The sequence below is a fragment of the Sturnira hondurensis genome, unplaced genomic scaffold (genome assembly GCF_014824575.4).
Source record: "Sturnira hondurensis isolate 20B ecotype Veracruz unplaced genomic scaffold, ASM1482457v3 Scaffold0002840, whole genome shotgun sequence".
Classification (NCBI taxonomy): Eukaryota; Metazoa; Chordata; class Mammalia; order Chiroptera; family Phyllostomidae; genus Sturnira; species Sturnira hondurensis.
In genome coordinates, this window is record NW_028075471.1 from 30113348 (window position 1) to 30135988 (window position 22641).

A 22641-nucleotide genomic window follows, 5' to 3' on the forward strand; every position below is an offset into this window, starting at 1 on the left:
GAAGCAAAATAAGCCTCAATGGTGCTCATGACAATAAGTGCACACCTACACATGTCACATGGAAACTACTGAATGCAAAAGCCTGAGGAAAATCTTAGAGAAAACACAGATTATCCACAAACAATTACTTCAACAAGAGACTCCTGTAATATTCCAAACATTAAAAACAAGGACAAAATGAGACATTTTCAGACTCGGACTAGAAAAGTTTACCCTCACAGACTCCCCCTGAACGAAGAAGTACTAAGGATTTGCTCCAGGGAGAAGGAACGGAATCCAGAAGGAAAGCGCAGGATGAAAGAAATGGCAGAAGAAAAATCCACAAACATGTAGATAAACTTTAATGAGAGCTGACCATACAAACAATAACAATAGCAACTGATTCGGGGGCAGTTAGAAACAAAGGGATAGTGCCAGACAATAATAAACGGGGAACGTGGGAAGAAGTAAGTGATCAGAGTTACAGCTTCCTAAAATCTGTGCATTTTTTGAAGGGGAAGAGAGATTGATCAAACTTAAGTCCTAAGTCAGTTATGATCCAAGATTCAAGAGTAACCACCGAACATGAAACACGTAATATATAACCTCCAAATCAGAAAGCAGAAGAAGAAAAAAATGCCTATCAGTTAATTCACAAGGAAGTGCCACTGTGAAACAGCCAGCAGCTGCTCAGACGGGTAAACACAGTCTCCACACGACCCGCAGCTCCTCCCCTCGCAGGTCCGTGTCCAGACCCACGGGAAACAGAGGTGCAGCTTCGCGCAGCTGTGCCCCCGACAGCCAGAGGTGGAAACCACCCACGCGTCTGCCAAGGAATGAGTGGGTAAACACAATGTTGCATACTGGTACCACAGAATACTAGTCTGCCACTAAAAGGACCAAAGTTCCGACACATGCTACAATGAGGGTGAACCGTGAAGACATTATACTAAATGACAGATGCTAGAGACCAAAAGTCACACGTGACATAATTCCACTTATGTGAAATGTTGTCGGTTGGTGGCTGTCGGGGTGGGGGTGCGGTGGGAGGAATGGGGAGAAACTGCTCAGTAGGAAGAGATTGCACTTGGAAGAAAATGTTTTTGAAATAGACAGAGGTAGTAATCCCATGACACTGTGAATGTACCAAATGCCACCAAAGTGTTAGCTTTAATGTGGTTAACTTTAAAGAAGAAAAGAAAGAGGGAAAAAGAACTGAAGAAAAAGTGTGACAAAATTAAAGTATGAAATGTAACAGGACAAATGATTTCAGGTATATCAGTAATTATAATAAGGCAAACCAATTAACCTGGTCACAGAGAGACTCCGGGCATGGTTTCCTTCTCATTAGCGATCCGCTGCCCCCACACGGTGCCCCACACAGAAGGGGGGGAGGGGAAACCATGCGTCACTTGTATGCCAACCATGTAAACTACTGTAGCTGAATACCATCCGATAAAAATACACTTTGGGATAATAAGCATGATTAGTAATAAACCTATTTGTTACAGAGTAACAAAGAGAACAATTCAACAGGAAATTTTAGCTATCATGAACCTCCACAAAAGGAGGCTAAGAATAGTTCTCCCTCCGAAGGTGCCGGTGAGGATAAACCAGCTAACGGCCGAGAACAGTACCTGGCACACAGTCATCGCTGCACAGTAGCTGAGAGGACGGTGGTGGTTCCTGAGGCTAGGAACCACCTCGGTTCCGAAACCTAACACTATAAATGTAAGTGCAAAAGTATGAAATAAAGTAAGAGACAATTATATCAGCCATGAGTTTGAAGAACATTATTACCAAGTGGGAGTGCGCGAACAATGCAACATTAAAAATGTGAAACCCATGGACACAGGCAGCAGTGCGGTGACGGCCAGTGGGAAAGCGTAGGGGGTGAGGGCTAGGCGGAGGCAGGCAAATGGGAGGAAATGGGGACAGTTGTATAGTGTCAGCAATAAAAATGAAGGTTAAAAATTGAGTAATGTAAATCACACCAGCAGGTTAGAGAAGCAAATGTGTAAAATAATCTCAGTAGATACAAAACAGCATTAAAAATAAACATACATATTTTAAAAATAAGAACCTAGCAAGTTCACGGGAAGGAAAGGGTGTTGCTTCACGGGACACCTTAACACTGAAGCTCTGGTGGCATCGCCAGGTAAGGCGGGGCCCAGTGGGGATGTCCTCACCCCACAAGATTCAAAATACACTAGAGGTGGACACGGGGGACAAGGCCACGCAGCCGGCAAGCACAGCGCTGGAGCCCAGGTTTCCAGACACAGGTTCGGCTCTCTTGTTACTGCCCCACCTCAAACAAGGCATCCGTTTGGAATAGACGTGAGGGCCAGACGGAAATGAAGCAGAACTGTCCCGTTGTCTCTGGGCACACAGGCACGGGGCAGACCCACCACAGGGCCACTCGTGCCACAGAAGACGGGTGTCACCTTGCAATACACTAACTGCCTGGAGTCTTGGCCTCCCTTCAGCCACAATAGTCTCTGGGGGGCTGCAAAAACCATAATATGCCAGGGTTCTGGGCTTCAGCTCTCCAGACCCACCCTCCCCTGCCACAGCCCCCCCTCCCCGACCTTTGTGCCCAAGGAGTGGCCGTGTTGGGTGGCTTCTCTACTGTCCCCACAGCGACTTTGCACAGGCCTCGAGCCCTGAAAGGCCCTCATTAAAGACTGAGCTTCAGGAGGGGTGAGGCTTAGAGAGGCGGACCCCTGCAGGCAAATTCATTTAAAAGGCACTTTGTGTTCCACCCAAGTTCTCCATAGAAGAGCAGATTGTTTTTCTTTTCACTTCCCTGCTCTCCATTTCTCTCTGGCTTCCTCCAGAAGCTCAGCCAAGCCTCCTCGCTCCTCCCCCTCACCCCAGAAAAGAGGAGGGCGGCATTATGGTGAGTTAAACTCGGAAGGTACCAAGAGGGTCCCTGGCAGAGCCTTGTGTCTCACGGACGGGGAAACTGAGCTCTGAGAGAGGAAGCAGTGCTCTGGTGTCTTCACGGCCCCGGGGTCAGCCCGATGGGGCCGCACCCCATCATCGGGAAGGGCTCCACCCCACTGGGCCGCTGCGTGGCAGGCGTTTTTGAAATTAAGCCTTGAAGAACGTGAGGCCTTCTCAAGGGTGGGGTTATCGGGAAGTCCTCATGTGCACCGGCCATCACGGAGGGCGCGCAGTGGCTGGAACAGACCCGCTCTGTGCCCGGCAGTCACCCGCTCTGCTGACCTTCCACATATAAAAAGGATCTTTTTTATTTTTCCTCTCTCTTTTCTTTGCTCTCAAGGATGTGGAAAACCTGACTACAGTTGCCTGGTCTGCCATTTCCTGTGAAAAAGCACTCTGTTTGGAATACTGTGAAAGCAATCTGCCTTAACAATTCAACCCAAATAAATTATCTTCCTGAAACCCGTGAAAAACCTTCACTGGGAATTGGGCTGCAGACCCAAGTCTCTCTCATCCGGGTCCATGATGACGAAGGTTGGACAACAATAGGGATGGCCCGGTGAGGACAGATTGGGGGAGAGGGGAGGGGGCATCGATGGCCCTGCATCCTCCTGGAAAAGCCATCAGCTCAGCCCATCTGCGGGGAGAGAAGACACTCTGTGCTCCTGCCTCCGGCACCATTGTTCTCCGAGGGGTGAGGATTTCTCAGTTTGACTATCTTTCCGTTCGGCCCCTACCCCCGGGCTTTGGCACACACCCTCGAGGAGAAGCACACAGAGCCAGAGCAAGATCCAAAACAAGTCCAACATGTCTCCCTCCTTGAGTCTGGCAGACTCTGGCACAGTCCAGGAGCACCAAGGCATCAGGCCAGGAGGGTCCCTCCAAGGGCACATAACTGGTAAAGCAAAACTGAACCAGACGTGACCTCCCCTCATGCTATTCTCCCATTCTCCCAATTTGGCACAAGGCCTTGGCATACAACTGGAGTTTAATGGATGCTCCCTCTAGAAGCTGAGTGCTCACAGTTCCCTGGATATGGCTGTCCCTCCGAAAGAGCTGGAAAGGCTGACCCAGGCCCCCTAGCTTAACTAGGTAAACTAGTCCTGGCCCTGGCCCTGGCAGGGGTAGGGGTGGGAGCTTTTGCCAAATCCCTCTGGGCAGCGGGCAGAACCAGAAACAGAATTTTAGGTTCCAGATCCACCTCAGCTAACTTTCATCTATCCCACAGTGGATGTTGGCGCCATGACTGCATTCTCTAAGACCCCACAACATTAGGACAGGTTGATGAACCCTCCCTTAAGGGACATAAGCCAAAGGGCTTCATGGCTCTCCCCCTTCCCATCTCCCTGCCCTGGGCTCAGGCGGAAGGTTGTGGGTGCAGCTAAGATCAGCTCCATGGGGCGGCTCAGGAGCAGGCATTGCTCAACGAGCCATAGAAAGGAGGGTGGAGGCAATGATGCCCCGGGGAGAAAGAAGCCCCCTGGAGGGAAAAGTGGTCCCCCTGGAGTACATCTCTGGAACAGGACCACGCCCACCGAGAAACCATTCTTTCACCCAAGACCCACAGTTAGCCAGGCGGAAAGTGGCCAGCCCACAAGCTCCCTTCTCAGTCTTGACCCTCTGTAGCCACCAGTATGGGGCTGCCTGGCTCAGCCAAGCGTGACCATTATGAGAAGCTGGAGGCATGATGGGGTGCCTGGCCCAGGCCATAGGGCCCCCACCCCGTGAGGCCGCCCTGCACACCCAGCAGGCGGGATCACGGAGGCTGCCTCTGCTTAGGGTTCCTGGCAGCGGATCGAGGGCCTCACCGGATGTTCCAAAGACAAAGATGCCCCCAGGCCTGCCCACCCCGAGGCTGGTCTGAGAGCCCAGGATGTAAAGACAGCCTCTACACCTTAGCCCTGAACCAGGGCATCTAAAGTCCCCCTTGGAATTATAAAAGGGAAGGTTCTAACACGCCACCTAAAAGACATTACATAAGAGTTACCGCCAGTTTCCATGGTGGCCTGGAAAGCTGTGTGGAGATGTTGACTTAGCTGCTAGGAGAAGCTGCTTTCTGGCACCTTTACGGTCTTCATAAAGGCTGCATACCCAGGGACAGAGCTGCCCCCGTGGGAGAGACCGACGTTCCCCAAGTCCCATTAAACAGCAAATCCACTTAGGTTCTGTTTGGTTACACATGCCAAGGGGCAGCTTAAAACAGCTTGTGGGATGAAATACGTTCAGTTTGAACTCATAAAACATTCCCCTGCATAGTATTCATCAAAGAGCCGTGAGTAGTGAGACTGAAATGGCGCCGTCCAGGGCCCCAGTTAACTTCCTCTTCATTTGCAAAAAAAGACATTTGGGTTCATGTCCCTTTAGAAGAGGTGCAGAGGCTTACACGTAAATGACACTTATTTCTGGAGCTCCAGGCTGTCGCCGAGTGGCCCTGGGCAAACACTCACTTTCCCTGGGCTTTCCTTTTCCTTTCTATGACCTTCTGAGGCTTCTAAACATCTTACCATTTTGTCCTCACAAACAATTGTTTCCAGGGCGAGGGACGTGACTTCTACTTTACCAAGCACGTGCAAAGCTCGGCTTCTGTGGGATGAGGGGCAGAGACATCCTAGCCCTGTTTTCACAAATGAGGACCCGGAGGGTCAGAAGGTGGGAGAGTGTCTGACACAGGCCCGCCTGGGACACTGGCTGAAGAAGAAATGAGGAAAACCAGCAACAATACTGTGAATCTTTCACAAGGCTTCATTCGCTCCCTTCAAAGGTTGGGCTTTCACTTCAAGACTGTATCCATATTTAAATTTTCTGAAATTGTTTTAGTAGTCTGACTGAGCTCTGACTGAGCCCGAACCACCAGTAGCGACGACAACCTGAAGAGCATCTGATTTACCATGGAGTTAAAGGGGTTGGGCTGCAGGGACCGTTACTTGCACAGGCCCGGCCAAGGGGCCTCAGCAACGTGTTGGCATAGTCTTCTAGTGTTGTGAGATCGACAAAGGTTAGATACTTTTATATTCGTTGTCTTAACGAAGCAACCCAAACTGTGTTAGTTTCAGGTCACAGGTCTGCACACAAACCTGTCGTTTTCGGTTTTCATTTTTGTTTTTCTGGCCCACGAGTTCCTCCCAGTGACCCACTGCACCAGAGAGAGGGCCCAAGTCTCCTGCGACCCGCAGGCCCCTACAGCTGCCTTACCCCAGTTCATACCGAGAAAGGTCCAGGGAGGGCGGGTTCCCAGGGCTCCACCACACCCTGCCCCGGCACGAGGAGGGAATCTCCAGGAAACGCTGACCCACTCCAAAAGCACAGAAGACTGACAGTTTTCTGGGCATTTCTTAGAAAAAGGGAAAGAAACATGCTGCTCGAAACCTGAGTGAGCTGTGCAAACTTTGAGCATTACGCCACTCACACACAGAAAACCAGAAAGCTGTGGAATGTCCAAGGGTGAGCCAGCCCGGCTCAGGACAAGCACACCCTGGGCTAAAATTAGATGTGTCCCCGAGCCAGGGCGGTGGCCACCCTGTGCCTCTCCTGGCAGCCACTTCGCTTTCTCTTGCTACAGGGTGCACGGGTCCTGGGGGTACCAACCAGAGTGTGGGTCTCCTCCCTGCCCACCCCTCTGGGGTTACCACCCAGCCTCTAATGAGGGTTCCCAGCTATCTGGCACAGGTGGCTCATTATCGGGGGCCGCGGCAGGTGGGGAAGCTCAATGGGGAGCTGGAACATGGCTGAGCATGGTCCCTCAAAGAAGGGAAATCTGTACTGGCCCTTTCCATGACCCCCAAAGCAGAGAGCACAGGGCCCACCTCGCATGGAACTCAAGTGGGGACTCTGCATTTCAGCCAGGGCGTGTTCACTGCTGAAAAGGCAATGATATTTTATGTGTTTGTAAGAGGGAAAAGAAAATCAAAACAGCACGTCTCTTCCCCTTAACAGTGAAATTTCTGCATAAGCAGAGCGACAGCTTGGGCAAGGCTCTGGCCCCCTGGTTTCCAGGGGTCTGAACCTGATAACAGGCAGAGGCTGGGCGTGCGCACCCTCCAGAAGCTCCGGAGTCCTCTAGTCTCCAGGCTGTACCCGCAGCCTGTTACCTGTCCCCTGGGGCAGACGTGCTGGGGCCTGCAGCCGGCAGCCCTCCGGGACCGCGTGGGCGGGAAATGGCCCCAGCAACACCGCCAACAGGAAGAGCTTTGACCAAAGGTATCTGGAGCTTTTTCCAGAACAAATATAAAAACCATGTGGAGCAGCTGGACCCACGTTGGGCAGCCTCCCGCTGGAAATGTCACGTTGAGCCTCACGACGTGGGTGTAATCAAAGGGCTGGGGGTTCCAAGAGAACATCCCTCGGGTCGGTCGGGAAAGGGGAGACACCGCCTGCCAGTGCTGCCAGGCTGTGGGCGTGTGCATCCCTGTCCGGGCTGAGGCCGGGGGTGGGGGGAATGGATGCACGAAGGAGGGTAGGAATCCACTTCCAAATGCCCGAATACCCAAATACCTGCTGGGATGGCAGTGCAGGAGGTTGCTTTCTATGCATCTGGAAATTATGCCTAAGCTGTTGTTTCAGGGAACTGCCACTGGCTGCTTGGAGGTCAAAGGGCTTCCCCGTTGCATCCCATATAAAGCAGGGAAAGGGCTGCTACGCCCCATCAGCAGCTGTGCTGGGCTGTGCCCTGGCTGTTTCTCCAGTGGGCCTCGTGTTTTATGTCATCGCCTCATGCACATTGCAGAGCTTATGGACACACTATGTATGACCTGCTTACTCTCCTTCACAATGCCTACGGAGAGACAAAACATAGATCCCCCTGACTGTTCATTTCTGCTATTTGTCCCATGCATTGTTTTCCCTTTTTATTTTGAAAATTTGAAGACTGACACAATGGTTACCAGTACACCCTTCACTTCCAGGAACACATTGCTAACGTTTTGCCAACACCTGCTTCCCCTCTCTCTGAGCTCTCACACACACACACACACACACACACAGATGCACACCTTTTTCCCTGAGCCATCAGAAGACAAGCTGGACATCAAGGTCCGTCACCCCAAATGCTTTAGCCAGTACCCCTAAGACCAAGGGTAATCTATAAAACCCATGTGGCATTTCTCTGTGTGATGATCCTTTTAAAAACCAAGGTCCTGCTTAAGCTTTCTCAGGTCCCTGCATCTGTGTCCTCTTTTGGAGTTATTTTCTCTAAAAAGAAGAAATCTGTCATAATACCTTTATTAAATACTAAATGGGCCAGGATCGCTTTTGGTTTTCATCTAAAATGGACTCGTTCAACCTCCCTTTCCTTCCCCTGGTGTGTCCCAGGGGTGCACCAGCTGTATGGGTGCCTGACTGCCCACAGCAGACTGGAGCCCAACCCCAGATTTGTTAAGAAGTAGAGAGGGGGTGGGTGCAGGGGAGGCCCGGGGTTATAGAAGTCTGTGTGGACGCGTCTCCTCGGCAGTGCCTGGCATCGGGGCCTAGACGCCTGCAGAACACCCTCTCCTCTGGAGTGCGAACACTCAGGCGCAGCTGCTCCATGAGGAGGTGAAGGTGAAATCGTGCAGGGGGCCCTAGGCCGTGCAAAGGAGCCTCTAGTCCGCAGACAGTGGCGGGGTACTTGGTCTTAGTTTCTACCAGGGACTTTTTCAGTTTGCCTGAGTTGCCTTTTTTTCTTTCAGAAATAATTCTATACAAAGGGAGAAAGACTGGACCAAGTGACCCTGGGACCAGAGGAAGTGACACCATCAGCAGCAGGAACACTATCCGCCCCTCGCCAATTCGCCCTTTCTCTTCATCCTTCAGAGTCTCTAAGGAAGCCCTGGGCCCAGTGAGGAGGAGGGCCACAGTCACAGGGCCAGCCCACTGTCCAGGCCTGGGCCCCGGGGCTTCTGGGAAAGAGAAAGGTAAGTGTGGACATCTTTGTCAACCGCCAGAGCTGCCAAATGGGCCCAGCCTCACCTTGGCTTGGCCTTCACCACAAAAGGGAGGAAATACCTCCTGGAAGACAAGGTCAATCCGCAAGTGCTTGGGCCCCCCGAGCTGCCAGGCCCCACAGGACAGCCTGGCCCCAAGGCAGGGGAGGACTGGCCACACTCTTCAGCTTCTCTTCCCTGGGCAGTGGCCCACAGAGGGACATTTCTCTTGGAGCCTCATCATCCTCCATGATCTGGCTCCAACCTTATTTCCCATCCCTTTCTTTCCCAAGTTTCATTCGTTCAAGGACACATCCACCCACTTCAGGAAGGAGGTGTTTGGCTAACTAAATAGTGAGTCAGAAAGCTAATATTTATTAAAGTAATTATTGCAGGTCGAATATTTTTAGAAACAATTTCACTTATTCTTCATAACAATCCCATAAATGGGGGTCTATCATCCCATATTTTAGATGAAAGAAACTAAGTGACAAAGAGATTTGAAAAAATAAAGACCATGCCCAAGGCCACCGTGTTACCAGGGGCAGATGTGCCCAAGTGCGAACCTCAGACCCCTTCAGACTCAGCAAACGGAGAGACACGAGCATGTCACGGAGGGAGAGCCCCCTCCCAAAGTCTCAGGATACGACCAGGTGCCGTGTTTCCCAAACAGTGGCCCTCAGTAACTTAACAATGCTCTGCTTATTTAGAACAAATTTCAAAAAATTCAGAGTGCTGGGGAGCAGAACTGGCTCTTTCACTGGCGATTTAAAAGGTCCTTTGAAGGTGTGTGACGCCCTGGGCCCATCATTATGGACATCAATGGCCACTGTGGAGCATGGCCAAGAACGAACCTGGCCATGGTGGGCGCTGCCCCACCGGGCCCCACCCCAGTGCGCACTTCCTGCTTCCGCAGGAGTTCCTGTGAATGAGCACTTCCTCCTCCACTGGCAGCGCCCAGCCCTTGGAGCACACCCCTGCTCCCATCTCCCCGTCCTGGAAACAAAGACCCTGACCCTTCACCTCTGCCCTCCTGAACTGCTGTCCTGTCCCTACACTTCCTTCACCTCAAAATCTCGTAAATCCTTCCTGTTCTCTGTGCGTGTCCTCCCCTCAACACTCTTCAACCCACTGTGGCTGTCTGTCTGTCCCTGCACTCTACCGGGAGTGCTCTCTCCAAAGACACCCCGTCACCAGACCTAGTGACCTTCCCTACCTCCCCCAGGGTCCTAAAGCGCCAACTGCTCGCTTTCCAGGGACCCTCTCTCTTCCCTCACCTCCTGGTCCTCCTCCTGCTCTGGCCACTCCTTCTCCATCATCCCAATCCCACTGCGGGACCCTGACCTCTGGTGCTTTTATCACGCATCCTTGGTGATGTCCACCCGTCCAAGGACTTCCGCTCTCAGGCCCAAGCCAGCAGCTCCCAAACCCCCCTCTCCCACCTCTCACCCCACACTCCCTGGGCTCTGCATCTCTGCCCCGCCCTGACCATGGAGACCAAAGCTCAACGGGACCCATCCAGAAACAAAACTCCTCCTCCGCCTCCAGACCCAGCCAAGGCTCCAGCTTTGCCCCCCCACCCCACCCCACCCCATCTCTGCTGCCTTCAGGCCCAGGCTCCCGGGCCTCCGGGCCCCCGGCTGCCATTGCAGGCCAAGGTCTGTGGACACTCTTCCTCCGAGCCCTGATCCTCGGCCCCCTGGTGCTGTCGGGTCACAGCCCAGCCTCCCTTGTAGGTTGGGCTCCTGCTGCCGGTCACCCCGCCCAGTCCTGCAGTGACCCTGGACTGACCTTCCCGAAGCACACCACAGACTGGTTTGAAAACCACCATTACATAACCAAATCGCGAGAGGCCTTTCTCTTCCTCTACGGCCGCCTGGCCCCGGTTCCACGGAGCTGGCAGGTCCTCCAGCCCCCTCTGCCCCGGGCCCCACGCATGCCTCGAGTTCCAGAGACGCCGGCTTGCCCACCTCTTTGCTTGTGCTCACACTGCCCCCTCGGCTCAGGAGCCTTTCACCCCCAGAATTACCAGACCGACCCCCTAAAGTCCTGCCAATGCCAGCTCCCCCACGGTCCTTCTGCCCCCAGAAACAGGCNCCCCCCCATCTCTGCTGCCTTCAGGCCCAGGCTCAAGGGCCTTCAGGCCCAGGCTCAAGGGCCTCCAGGCCCCTGGCTGCCATTGCAGGCCAAGGCCTGTGGACAGTCTTCCTCCGAGCCCTGATCCTCGGCCCCCTGGTGCTGTCAGGTCACAGCCCAGCCTCCCTTGTAGGTTGGGCTCCTGCTGCCGGTCACCCCGCCCAGTCCTGCAGTGACCCTGGACTGACCTTCCCGAAGCACACCACAGACTGGTTTGAAAACCACCATTACATAACCAAATCGCGAGAGGCCTTACTCTTCCTCTACAGCCGCCTGGCCCCGGTTCCACGGAGCTGGCAGGTCCTCCAGCCCCCTCTGCCCCGGGCCCCACGCATGCCTCGAGTTCCAGAGACGCCGGCTTGCCCACCTCTTTGCTTGTGCTCACACTGCCCCCTCGGCTCAGGAGCCTTTCACCCCCAGAATTACCAGACCGACCCCCTAAAGTCCTGCCAATGCCAGCTCCCCCACGGTCCTTCTGCCCCCAGAAACAGGCTAGAGGCCCCTAGACCAGACTGCCAGCGTGAATTCAGACTGGTCGGCCCTTCTGTGCCTGTTTCCCCACCTACAACATGGGGGCCAGTGACCCGCCTAGTGTTGCGTCGGGATGGGAGGGGGGCACGTATCTAAGGTTCCTGCAACAGGAGGTGCCAACAGTGACACTCGATAAACAGCGGCAGCTCCACTGTCCCTGCAACGGCCCAAACTCCATGGTGCCCTGCCCTCGTCCCCTTACCACTCGCGTTTTTTGGAAGTCCCACAGGACAGCGATTGGTATGGATACCTCAGCCTCCTCGGGGCAGGAACCTCGGCTTCCACATCTCTCCCCCCAACACTATTCCCACAAACAGGAGGTACTCCATAGACGCTTTGTTGCATTGAATAAAATTGAATAACATGAATTTAGAGTGAGATCAAACACTGTTTACTTCGTCAGGAAAAGGCTCAACTTCTGAGCCACCCATGGCCATGAACCTGGCCCCAACAGGAAATGGAAGGAATCCCATGGCTTTAGTAAGGGCTTGTGGAATGAGCAGAGAAAACAAAAGTCGAATTTTCTGGAATGAGGCACACACATGGAATCCAGTTACACAGGAAACCGCCCTGGTAGGTCACCTTTGTGACTGAAGAACTCTACCCGAAGTGCCCGACAGAAGTCCACACCAAAGGTCATCTCTCCAAGGTGGAGGCACCAGGCTGCCTGAGTCACAGCAGCACTCCGCCCACGGCCATCATTTGGGAAAACCAGCTGGGAACCATGCGGGAAGGCCCACCCAGCAGGATGGCCAAGATTTGGCAGGCGAAGGGCTTCAGCTCTCTCTGCCCAGCCCAAGGGCAGCCAGCCTCGCAGAGTTATACTCAGAATGGGAACAGCGATGCCCATCTTTTCCCTGAAGCAAAGCCCTCCCTGGTCCTGAGGGAAAGCTAGGAGCATAGGCTCTTCTTCGCGAGCCACAGTGAGCGCACACTGTCCAACACTGTCCACAAATTCGGGTGAACCCGGGCAGCCCCGGACAAGGGGCTGAGGAACAGCATGGGAGCTGCCTTCATCTTTAGGAATGAGACCCCAGGGACACCAGCAGATTTATTCCCAAGCAAACAATCTCAGGCTCGCAGGAAGGTCGGGGAGAGTGGCAAGTATGTCCAGGCACAGCCATGGGACCCTTTGCTGGCTCCCAGCTGGGCTTCTCCAACCCGGCCCATGTTTCAAGGCCCAGCCCAGAAGCAGCCCCCTCCTCTAAGATCCTATGGCACCTCGGCAGACACCACTCATCTGGCTCTGGGACAGATGCTATTTTTAGGTAACTTTTCCTAGTTACTAAATCACTAACACCCTCTTTTACATGCTTCTCGAGTGGAGGGGAAACCTCACACTTCCCTTCCCTCTAGCCCAAGGCAAAGCCAATACTTCAGCTCCATCTACTAAGTGTGGAACAATTCTGAGCAAAACAGAGGGAGGCAGGTCACAGAGAGCTCACCATACCTCAGACAGCTGATGGCCCAGCAGGGGAAACAAGGTGGCCTGTCTTCCCTTTCCAGTGTGACGTGGGCTCTGGGAGGTATGAGAAGGGGCCATGTCCAGGTACAGGGGTAGAAAAGAGACTGGGAAAGGCTTCCTAAAGGAGGCAACTTCCAGGATGACTCACGTACCAACCAGCACAGTGGTGATGGGTTGGGCTGCCTGGCTGATGGGATGGTAAGTTCGTGGGCTGTTTGGTAGTATGATAAGTTGGTGGGTTTGTTGGCTGCTGGGATGGTAAGTTCCTGGGCTGGTTGGCTGCTGAGATGGTAAATTCATGGATTGGTTGGCTGCTGGGATGGTAAGTTCACGGGCTGGTTGGCTTCTGGGATGGTAAATTCGTGGGTTGGTTGTTTGGTGGGATGGTAAGTTCATGGGTTGGTTGGTTGGATGACTAATTGGTTAAATGAATGTATAAATAAAAAATGAATGAGTAAATGAATAAATCCAACAAGTGAACTTAAAAATAAAGTCTGGATTGTTCCAGTTCTATTAAAGATGATCAGTTCAATTTTCACGACACTGCCCCAAACAGATAAACATAAATTTCCCTTCCAGTCTCCCTATTATGTACATTCTGTCATTTGCTCAATACTTATTGGCAGGTCCAGGGAGACAGCTGGGGAGAACAAAGGAAGAGAAAGGAACATCCACTCCAGTCCTCAAGGAGTTTGTGGAAGTGAAGAGGAGTGATTAAACCGCCATGCTATATGGAGGGTTGTCTGTGATACCATAAGAAGCACAGAGAAGCTGTCAGACTCTGGACCAAACCAGGATTATGGTGAGAAATACCTGATGCCTAGGGTGCAAAATTTAAGGAGGCACTCACTCTCAGGTTCATGCGTTGCCCAACCATGGCTGAACCACCTTGAGAGTGAGCGCCTCCTTAAATTTTGTACCCTGGATGCCTCACTTGCTTCATCTCATCCTGGCACTCTCGCTGACCTCTATATGGGCCTCCCTGGGGTTCTGGTACCCAAGGTCTGCTGTAAGCTACCTGGCAGACCAGCAGGTAAGAATCTTGGAGTGAGAAATAAAAGGCGCCCAGGAAAGAAGAATCACCCACCACACACCTCTCCTGCTCTCTGACACTCGTCTCCCAAAACTATCCCTCTGTCTTCATAGCTGGCTCCCAGCAAGCAGCCACGACTGCCCCTGGAACATCCTCCTGGCCTGTGCACCATGGACTCGCCCCTCGGGCAGAGGAGGATCTCGGAGCTGCCACCCTGATGTCCCGAGATGGAGAAAACGAGATCGCTCACCCTTCCAAGGAGAGGTGTGGACACTCTGTCACCTCTTCAGCCACATTTCTTGATCTCAAAGAAAATCTGAGTCATGGGAAGCCCCTTTCCCCTGGGAGAAGCATTGGATCAAAGCCTCGGAAACCCTGGAACTGAAGGTACCTGGCAGCTGTAAGTGCAGCACAGGGCGGGGCACCAGCCCCATCACAGGGGCTCCGGGTGGCCTGTCATGCACACTGGAGCCATGTCTCATGTGTAATCTCCCTCGTGTGCAAGGGAGGGGCCAGCCTTCAGAATGAGAGAGAACCCGTCTTCCTCTGTGGACTGGGGGTGACATAGAGGGCAAACGTGGGTAAGAGGCGGAAAGGGGACGAGATGAGCACAGGGCACCAAGGCCAGATGGGGCGGGCAGTGTGCCTGCCACAGGAGACAGGGCCCTGGAGGTGGTTATGGAGGCCAGGCTGGGCCCGTCCCGGAGCCCGGGGCAAGCCCCCTGCCCACACAGGGCTTCTGGCACACAGGAAAGCGACTGTGCTGTGCTTCTTTCAACAGTCAGCTGATCTCGAACCTCTACAGTTTGACACCAAGTCCAAATAAAAATGGAAGGTCTACCCCTTACTCGTCCCATGTAGCGCTGGTGCCATCAGACTGGGGAGGCTCAGCTGTCTGCGGGGAGCAGCCAATAAACCGCCAATGCCACACCCCCTGCTCTGTCTCAGGCAAGCCCCAGAGAGGCCAGCCTGCTGGTACAGCTTCTGACTCAAGAGCCCGGGAGGGGCTGGGGTCTGGGAGGGGGCAGGGTGACTGATCTTTCTCCTACAGCAGCTTCCTCCTTAGCAGAGAGAGGCCTGGGAGGGTCTGCTGAGGGAAATCGGGCAACAAGGCAACCAGTCTCTGGGGTCCTAAAGATTGGTGACAATCTGCTGCCACCTGCTGTCCATTTCCTGTAAAACCTGAAAATCTGACAATGTCAGTTCACTGATCCCTGGAACCAACCACTGGCTCCAACACAGAGGCAGGGAGGGACACGAGGCGTTTGGGCCCTGGAGGGCCCAGGCTGCAGAGACACACACGAGACAGCACACGTTATCACAGCCGTTCATCACTGGATGGCACTGGCCCAGCATGCAGTCTCTGCATCAAACATGGCCCTCCCGCCTGGCCCCCAGCACCCCCTGGTCTTCTGCTCCCCGGTCTTCTGCTTTTCTGTGAGGGCCACAGTTCAGCACCCAATTACAGAGAGCCCCTGAAGACCCTGGGAGCCCTCTCATCTGTCCCCAGTGCCAGCTCTGGGCTCCGAGAAGGGCGTGAAGAGACACCTCCCCTCTAGTTGACACAACAGGACAGGACCCAGCCACGAAGCCAGTGAGGGCTGTAGATTCGTGATGGGAGGAGCTGACTTTGGGCCTGAATCACTCTTGTCTCCCCTCTGGGATCTGTTTCCTCACCTGGTACCTCCATGTGGGCCCCACCTCACCAGGGCACCCCAGGCACCAGGGTGACATCATGAATAGGCTTTGCAGCTGGTCCATCTATATCATGACACCAGGAGCTGGGTGGGTGTGGAAGCAGCCAGAAGATGTGACACGGAAGACATGGGTGCCCGGACCAGAGGCCCCTGACTGGGCACACATATCCCAGGCACTGTCCATAGTGCCTGCTAACAGCTCATAGATGCACCGTTCTCCAGAGAACCACCCTTTGCCAAACTCACCCAGGAAGTGGCACATGGCCCGCCCCACCCCAGCATGGGCAAGCCACAGTCAATGACTGACAAAGTGGGAAAAAAAAGCTTGCTTGTGGCTTAAATGTGGGGCCAGCTCTGGGTCAACTCCCCCTGTCACCTCCCTATGGGATCAGAAGGATACCCCTCAGCTTCCTGCAACCTGCCCTCACTGAGGGCATGCCCCCCAGTAGATGACATGCCCCCGACCCTGCATCTCAGGCTCAGCTTCAAGGACCCTGGTTCCGTGAGCTGGCAGCACATCACCTAAGGGGCTTGTTAAAACCCTGCTGGGCTCCCCGTCCCAAGTCCCGACTCAGTAGGTCAAACAGGCTGTGTTTCTAACAAGTTCCTGGGTGATGCAGATGCTGCTGGTCCTGGGATCACAGCTCAAGAACCACGGCTCTTGGGAACTTCCGCTCAGACAGAAATCACTCAGCGAGTAATAGGCTGAGGGGTCAGAGGTGGCAGATACAACCATGTAGCATCAGCCTGCCTCCCAGCTCCAAACCCTGCAGCCGGACACAGCAGTCTGCTGGCCTCTGGCAACACGCCCTTGTGTTCAGGCTGACTCCGGGCTATTTATTGCACAGCCATGGGACCCAGAGGAGCCCACAGTTTAGGAGGGACTTCAAAGGCACCAGGTCGTGGTTCTCATCCTTTACACAGGGTGGGCCTCAGCAGGCAGCCAAACAGGCTGCGATTCCTGGATCACAGAGAAGACGGAAGGTTGCCCACCTGGACATGTCAAGGTGACAGGTGGAATGCAGGGCAGGAATGTCAGAGATGGGGAGCTCTTAAAGAGGCTCCAGCCAACTGCCACACACCCCCAACTTACAGACAGAAGCACAGAGGCCCAGAGAGGGCTGGAAATTTGACCCAGTTGGAAACCCAACCTGCAAACACAGGGAAAATAAGTGTTTGACTTAAAAGCCAGTCTGGGAGTAGTTTTTATCATCATCAGAGAACAGCTGTGGGCAGAACTGTTAACTCAGGCTCTAGTAATAGTCCCGGTGGGAGAGAGAATCTCTTCACACCTTCAACAGGACCCCAAAGGCAGGAGGAAATTGTCCTGTCACAAATGAGCAACGGGGCCTGACATGAGAACCACAGGACAGCTCACTGTTCACGGTGGGGCTCCAGGCACATGGCCCCGATGACACACAGGCCACAGGGAAGCCAGTGAACAGAGAAACACCTCTGGCCTTACAGAGAGCCAGGTCGGCTAGGGACTGGGGCCCAGTGGCCGTGGCCTTAACTCCCTCTCCCACAGTCCCCCTCTCTCAGGGGACAGAGGCCCCCTTCTCGTGCCTGTTCAGCACAAATGCTAGAGTCATCTTGCCTCGTCACCTTCCCCAGTGGAGCACACTGAACCCACGGGCCAATGCTGTCACCTCCACCATGTGTGTGTGTGTCTGCCTGTCTGTGCCTGTGTGTGTCTGTGCAGGTCTGTGTGCATGCGTGTGGGCCTCTGGGAGTGCATCTGTGTGTACAGGTCCGTTTGTGTTATGTACAACCCAGCCCGTGTCTCACTGCCTTCACTGTGACTGCCCTGATTCAGGCCACCGTCAACTCTCCTCTAGACCAGTGGTCCCCAACTTTTTTGGCACCAGGGACTGGTTTTGTGGAAGACAATGTTTCCAGGGACCCAGCAGGGGCGGGGAGTTGGGGGATGAGCCAAGTGCATTAAAAGCTCACCCTTGCTGTGTGTGCGGGTTCCTAACAAGCCCTGACCAGTACCAGTCCGCAGCCCAGAGGTGGGGGACCCCTTCTGTAAACTATTGCAACTGCCTCCTGACTGGTCTTCCTGCTACCACTCTTGCCACCTTTAGTCCCCCCAACCCAGCAGCCAGGGGGTCCTACAGAAACAGGAGCTGAACCTTGCATGCCTCCACTCGGCCTCCAGGGCCTCCTGAACCTCCAGAGTGACAGCCAGGGCTTGCAGAGCCTCCAGGCCCTCGCCCCTCTGCTCCTCCCCCACCCACTCCGAAGAGGAAGAAGCACACGCTCCTGCCACAAGGCCTGGGCAGCTACTCTCTCTTTGCACTTGCTGCCAGGGGTCAAAACGCTAGTTCCCCGTTGGTCTTCTGGTCTCAAGTGTCACATTCTCAGAAAGGTTTCCCCCACCTACCCTTTTTGTATTACAGCAGTTCCAGAGCCAGGATCTCGCTCATCCTTCTTTTGTTTACCATCCCTCACAGCACGCTGGTAGGTTGTAGACTTGTCTGATCGTTGTTCCGGGCTGCCTCTCCACGTGGGAAGTGCAAGTTCCCAGAGGCAGGGACTTGGTCTGCTTTGCTCACACAATTGCTGGTGGCTAGGGCTGGGGCTGGCACATATGATGGGATGCTGGCAGATGGGGACAACTGGCTGTCCAGGGAAGGGGACGCCGACTGGCAGCATCTGCCAATGCCCATGGTGTAAACATTCCTACCACGACCAACCTCGAGCGGCCACCTTGAGGTTGCTGAACACGGAATTGGGAAAAGATGCTAATGATCAGCTCTCTGAGCCAGCACGAGCCGGCTCTAGCACACTGCGGAGTAGCTGAACACACTATGGAATAAATGGTTATTTCCATGAGTCAACAGGCCCTTTTTGAAGATATAACTCTAGGAATTCGGGGTCTGAAATCATGTTTCTCCAAAACTGAGGAAGTTTCTGCAAAAGAACAGGACATCACACATGGACAGGTGACTACCGTGCTAGAAGCCAACCGAGAACAGGAAGGACAACACAGTTAAGGCAGAAACTCTACACACGGGCCGGACGACGAAAGCAGAGCTCTCAGAAGGACTCACGACCCCTGAGAGAGTCCGGGGGTGTCCCTGCCCTCTTCACCGGCAGCCAGTTGGAGGACTTGAATTCTAAGGCTCTTTCCCACCCTGACCGTATATGCAGTTAAGAATTGAGATGGGCCCTGGCTGGTGTAGCTCAGTGGATTTAGCGCGGGGCCTGCGAACCACATGATCCCAGTTTGATTCCCAGTTAGGGCACATGCCTGGGTTGCAGGCCAGTTCCCAGCAGGGTCTCAGAGAGGCAACCATACATTAATATTTCTCTCCTTCTCTCCTTCCCTTCCCCTCTAAGGATAAATAAATAAAATCTTTTTGAAAAAAGAATTGAGATGGATCCAAAAGAGCCTCTATTTCACTCTGCTTTGAAAACACTCAATTTCAAATACCTTTTTAAAAATCCAACTAAATCAAACTTCAACTCCACGGACCCTATCACACTCTAAGCTCGTGTTCTGGGAAGACCCCTACTTCCCCCAGGGTGAAATCCATTAGCACTCGTGAAACCAGAAACCATCCAGGGCTCACTGGGCCCCCATGGTGGGTCCCACAGGCGGGCATCCCCTATGAGTCCCGCCGATCTCAGGGGCCAAGCGGCCCTGGGATTCCCTGGTTCCCTTCCTACATGTGACCCACATGAAGAAGACAGACAGACAGACAGACGGACAGTAAGACAGGGGAGAATGCCTGGAAAAGATTCACAGCAAGAATTCTCCTCGGAGTGGTAGAAAGGGAGACTGAGAGCGTAAAAGGCATGCACTTTTACAAAAATTACAAGAAGACCAAAAAACGTTAAATGTTGCAAGAAGAAGACAGACGCCCTTGACAATGGGCAGAATGCTGCCTTCCCCTCCCAAAGATGTCCACACCCCAACCCCGGAAACGGTGAGCACACTGGGCTACATGGCAAAGGGAGGTGCGGGTTACAGAGGGAGCCGAGACCACTAACCAGCATCCTCAAGACTGGTGATTACCCTGGATTATCCAGATGCCCAGCACAGTCACAGGGGTCCTTCCTCACAAGGGGAAGAGTTGGGCAGGAAAGGGAGAGCCGGGGACATGGCAGCCTGAGACGGCCGTGGCCTGACGGTGCTGGCTTTGCAGGTGGAGGAAGGGGCCACAAGCCAAGGGACGTGAGCAGCCTCTGGAAGCTGAAAAGGCAAGGAAACCTACTCTTCCCTGGAGCCTCCCGAAGGGACGGAGCCCTGCCAACACCTTGATTTTATCCCAGGGAGACCCAGTGCTGACCTATGCCGTCTCGAACTATAACATAATAAACTTGTGTTGTTTTCAAACAAGTGTATGGTAATTCATTATACAAGTAACAGAAAACAAATGTGCCCCCATTTTGGCCCACACCGTCAGGCCACCTGGTACCTGACCCTAACTCAGGGACTGCCTGACCTGGGAGAGGCCCCTGCTCCTCTTGGGGCCTCAGCACCCCCATCTGTGCCACGAGCACACCCCCCTTGGTGCTCCTGGCCCCCGAGGGCCCATGGCTCATGCCACTTGAGGGGACAAGAATTTGCTGAGTGGCTCCAGCACCCAGGCTGTGGCATTACTGTGGGCTGAATCCCCAGAGGAGGCTGACAGCCCTTCTCAACTTCCTGACATGGTCACCCCCGTGCTTCCAGGGGAACCAGGTGAAAAGCGCATGGCTGGAGCTTGTGAGCCCGTGCCCACCTGGGAAACATAAGAAGCCAGTTCCTAGTGCCTGACACCAGTGTGAGATGTTTGGGGCTAATATGCAGAAAATCCGTCTGCATATTAGCCATCAGACCCTAATATGCAGGGTCCATCTGTGTGGCCATCAGAAAATCTAGAGATTCACCCTGAGGGACTCTCAGACAAAAGACAGGCCAGCATGGCCAGGGAGGGGGCTGCAAGCCCACAAGTGAGGTCGCCCCCAGCCCGACTGTCAACACGGGGAACCACCAGGCATGGAAGGCCCAGCTACGGGGACAGGTACACAAAGGATCGCCTCTCCCATGGGCTCAGTCCTGCACCTGAGCTTTCTCGAAGGCCCACTCTGGGCCAGGTGTATGTGTTTGGGGGCAGTGACAGTGAGGTGCACAGACACGCACAGGAAGGCCCTGCCTGCGACACAGCATGACGGCAGGAGGCAGAACGAGGCAAGGGTGACGGGACCACCCAGGGCAGGGCCAGAGCCCCAGAAGTTCCCACTGATCGTGAGAAGAACCCCATGTGACGGCCCTGTCAAGCCAGTAATAAATGACAGAAGGCCCCAAACAGTCACATCCCCCACAGTGGAAACCCAGATGACATGTATTCTAAGCATCTTCTAAGATCAAAGGATATAAGAAACAAAAATAGAAGCAGAAAAGGAGTCCCATCAGCCACTGAGTAGCACTGAGGGACGGGCGGTGGAAGAGCCGGACTGCAGAGACTCGAGTCCCCTGACGCCTCGGGAAGCAACGGACCACAGGCTTCCCCAGCCCCGCCCCTCCCGTGGTGTGACATTGACGGCCGGCCCTGAGCTGATGCTGCGAGGCCTCGAGAAGGCTCCATGTGTCCGCCTTTCCTCCAGCCTCACTAGGGCTGAGCAGGGGAGCGTGTGCCACACATGCAAGCCGGCGCTGTTGGCATCTCACCATCCTTTGTCACGCTTTACAAGAATCACATGTGCACACGTCTCTCTCACCCCAGGGAGCTCAGAGGATCCGATACACACTAGGACTGACACCCACACTTACTGAACTGAGTGAAATAAATGGGGGCAGAGAGGACTGAAGGAGGGGTGGGCAAGGGCAGGGGGGGTGCAGCTGGATTTAGCAAGAGGAGGAACTGTGGCCCTGGTTTCAGACCGAGGGTGCTGCATGCAGTTACGCAGTAAGTGCACAGCACCAAGGTACCTCAGGAGACAGACAGCTGAAATCCAACCCGAGCTCCACGCCCCGAACTGCGAGCCCTTAGGCCTGCATCCCGAGGTATCCTTGACAGGCCCATCAGTGCTCGGTGCCTCACTTCCCTCTTCTGGAAAATGGGGGTGACAGCTGCATCTAGGTCAACAAGTGTTTGTTCTCAGCTCCCAGTGTCTTCTGGGAGTCTGGAGGGAGCTCCACTGGCCTCCGCCTCACACAGACCTTTCACCTCCTCCCCTTCGCTCACTCCACCCTAAGGACTTACCCGAGTGGCTACCTGGGGAAGAGAGAAAACGGAGCGCAGCTGCATCCTTTCCCCTCCCGGCAGTGAGCTGCCCCCTCAGGGGCTGGCCCCTCCCGCCGTGTGACCCAGTGAGGTCACCCACCCTGGGCCCGAGGTGAGGTGAGGTGGAGAAGTCTGTCCAGCTCCAGACTGGACTAGAAAGAAGTATCAACAAATACCAAAGGATTGAAATCGTACAGAGTAGATATAACCCAAGTGAAAATGGCAGTAATCAAAAACAAAGAGACAACCAGAAAAATACCCTAAATGTTTTGAATTAATCAATACCTGTCTAAATAATCCATGGGTCAAAAGAAGAAATCACAGTGGAAATAAGAAAATACTTTAGCAGAAGCAAATGGACATACAACTTATTAACGCATGGGATACAAACAAAGCACTGACCAGAGGGAAACGTCCACCCTTAAACAATGTAACAGGAGAAGACCACTGTGACAGAACAGCAACGAACAAGAGTTTGTGAAAATCCCTACAGATAAAACAGGAAATAATAGCCAGTTAAACTCAAAGAAAGTAGAATGAAAGGAAGAATACCAGTAGGAGTGGAAATCAATGAAGTAGAAAACAAATCTATAAGACCAAAAATTAGCCCTTTGAAATTGTATACAATTGATCAGCTTCTAGTATGACTAGTCAAAAAACAGGAAAAACACAAATTACCGGTATTAGGAATGAAAATAGAGACAGCCCCGAAGCTTACACAGCCTTTAAGTTATAATAA

The 22641-nt window shown here is 53.7% G+C and overlaps 1 protein-coding gene across 1 annotated transcript in view; it reads right to left on the reverse strand.

Annotated features, from left to right (window-relative positions):
- MINDY4 (MINDY lysine 48 deubiquitinase 4) overlaps positions 1 to 22641 on the reverse strand; it is a 100388-nt gene that overhangs the window by 60103 nt on the left and 17644 nt on the right. The window lies entirely within an intron of this gene.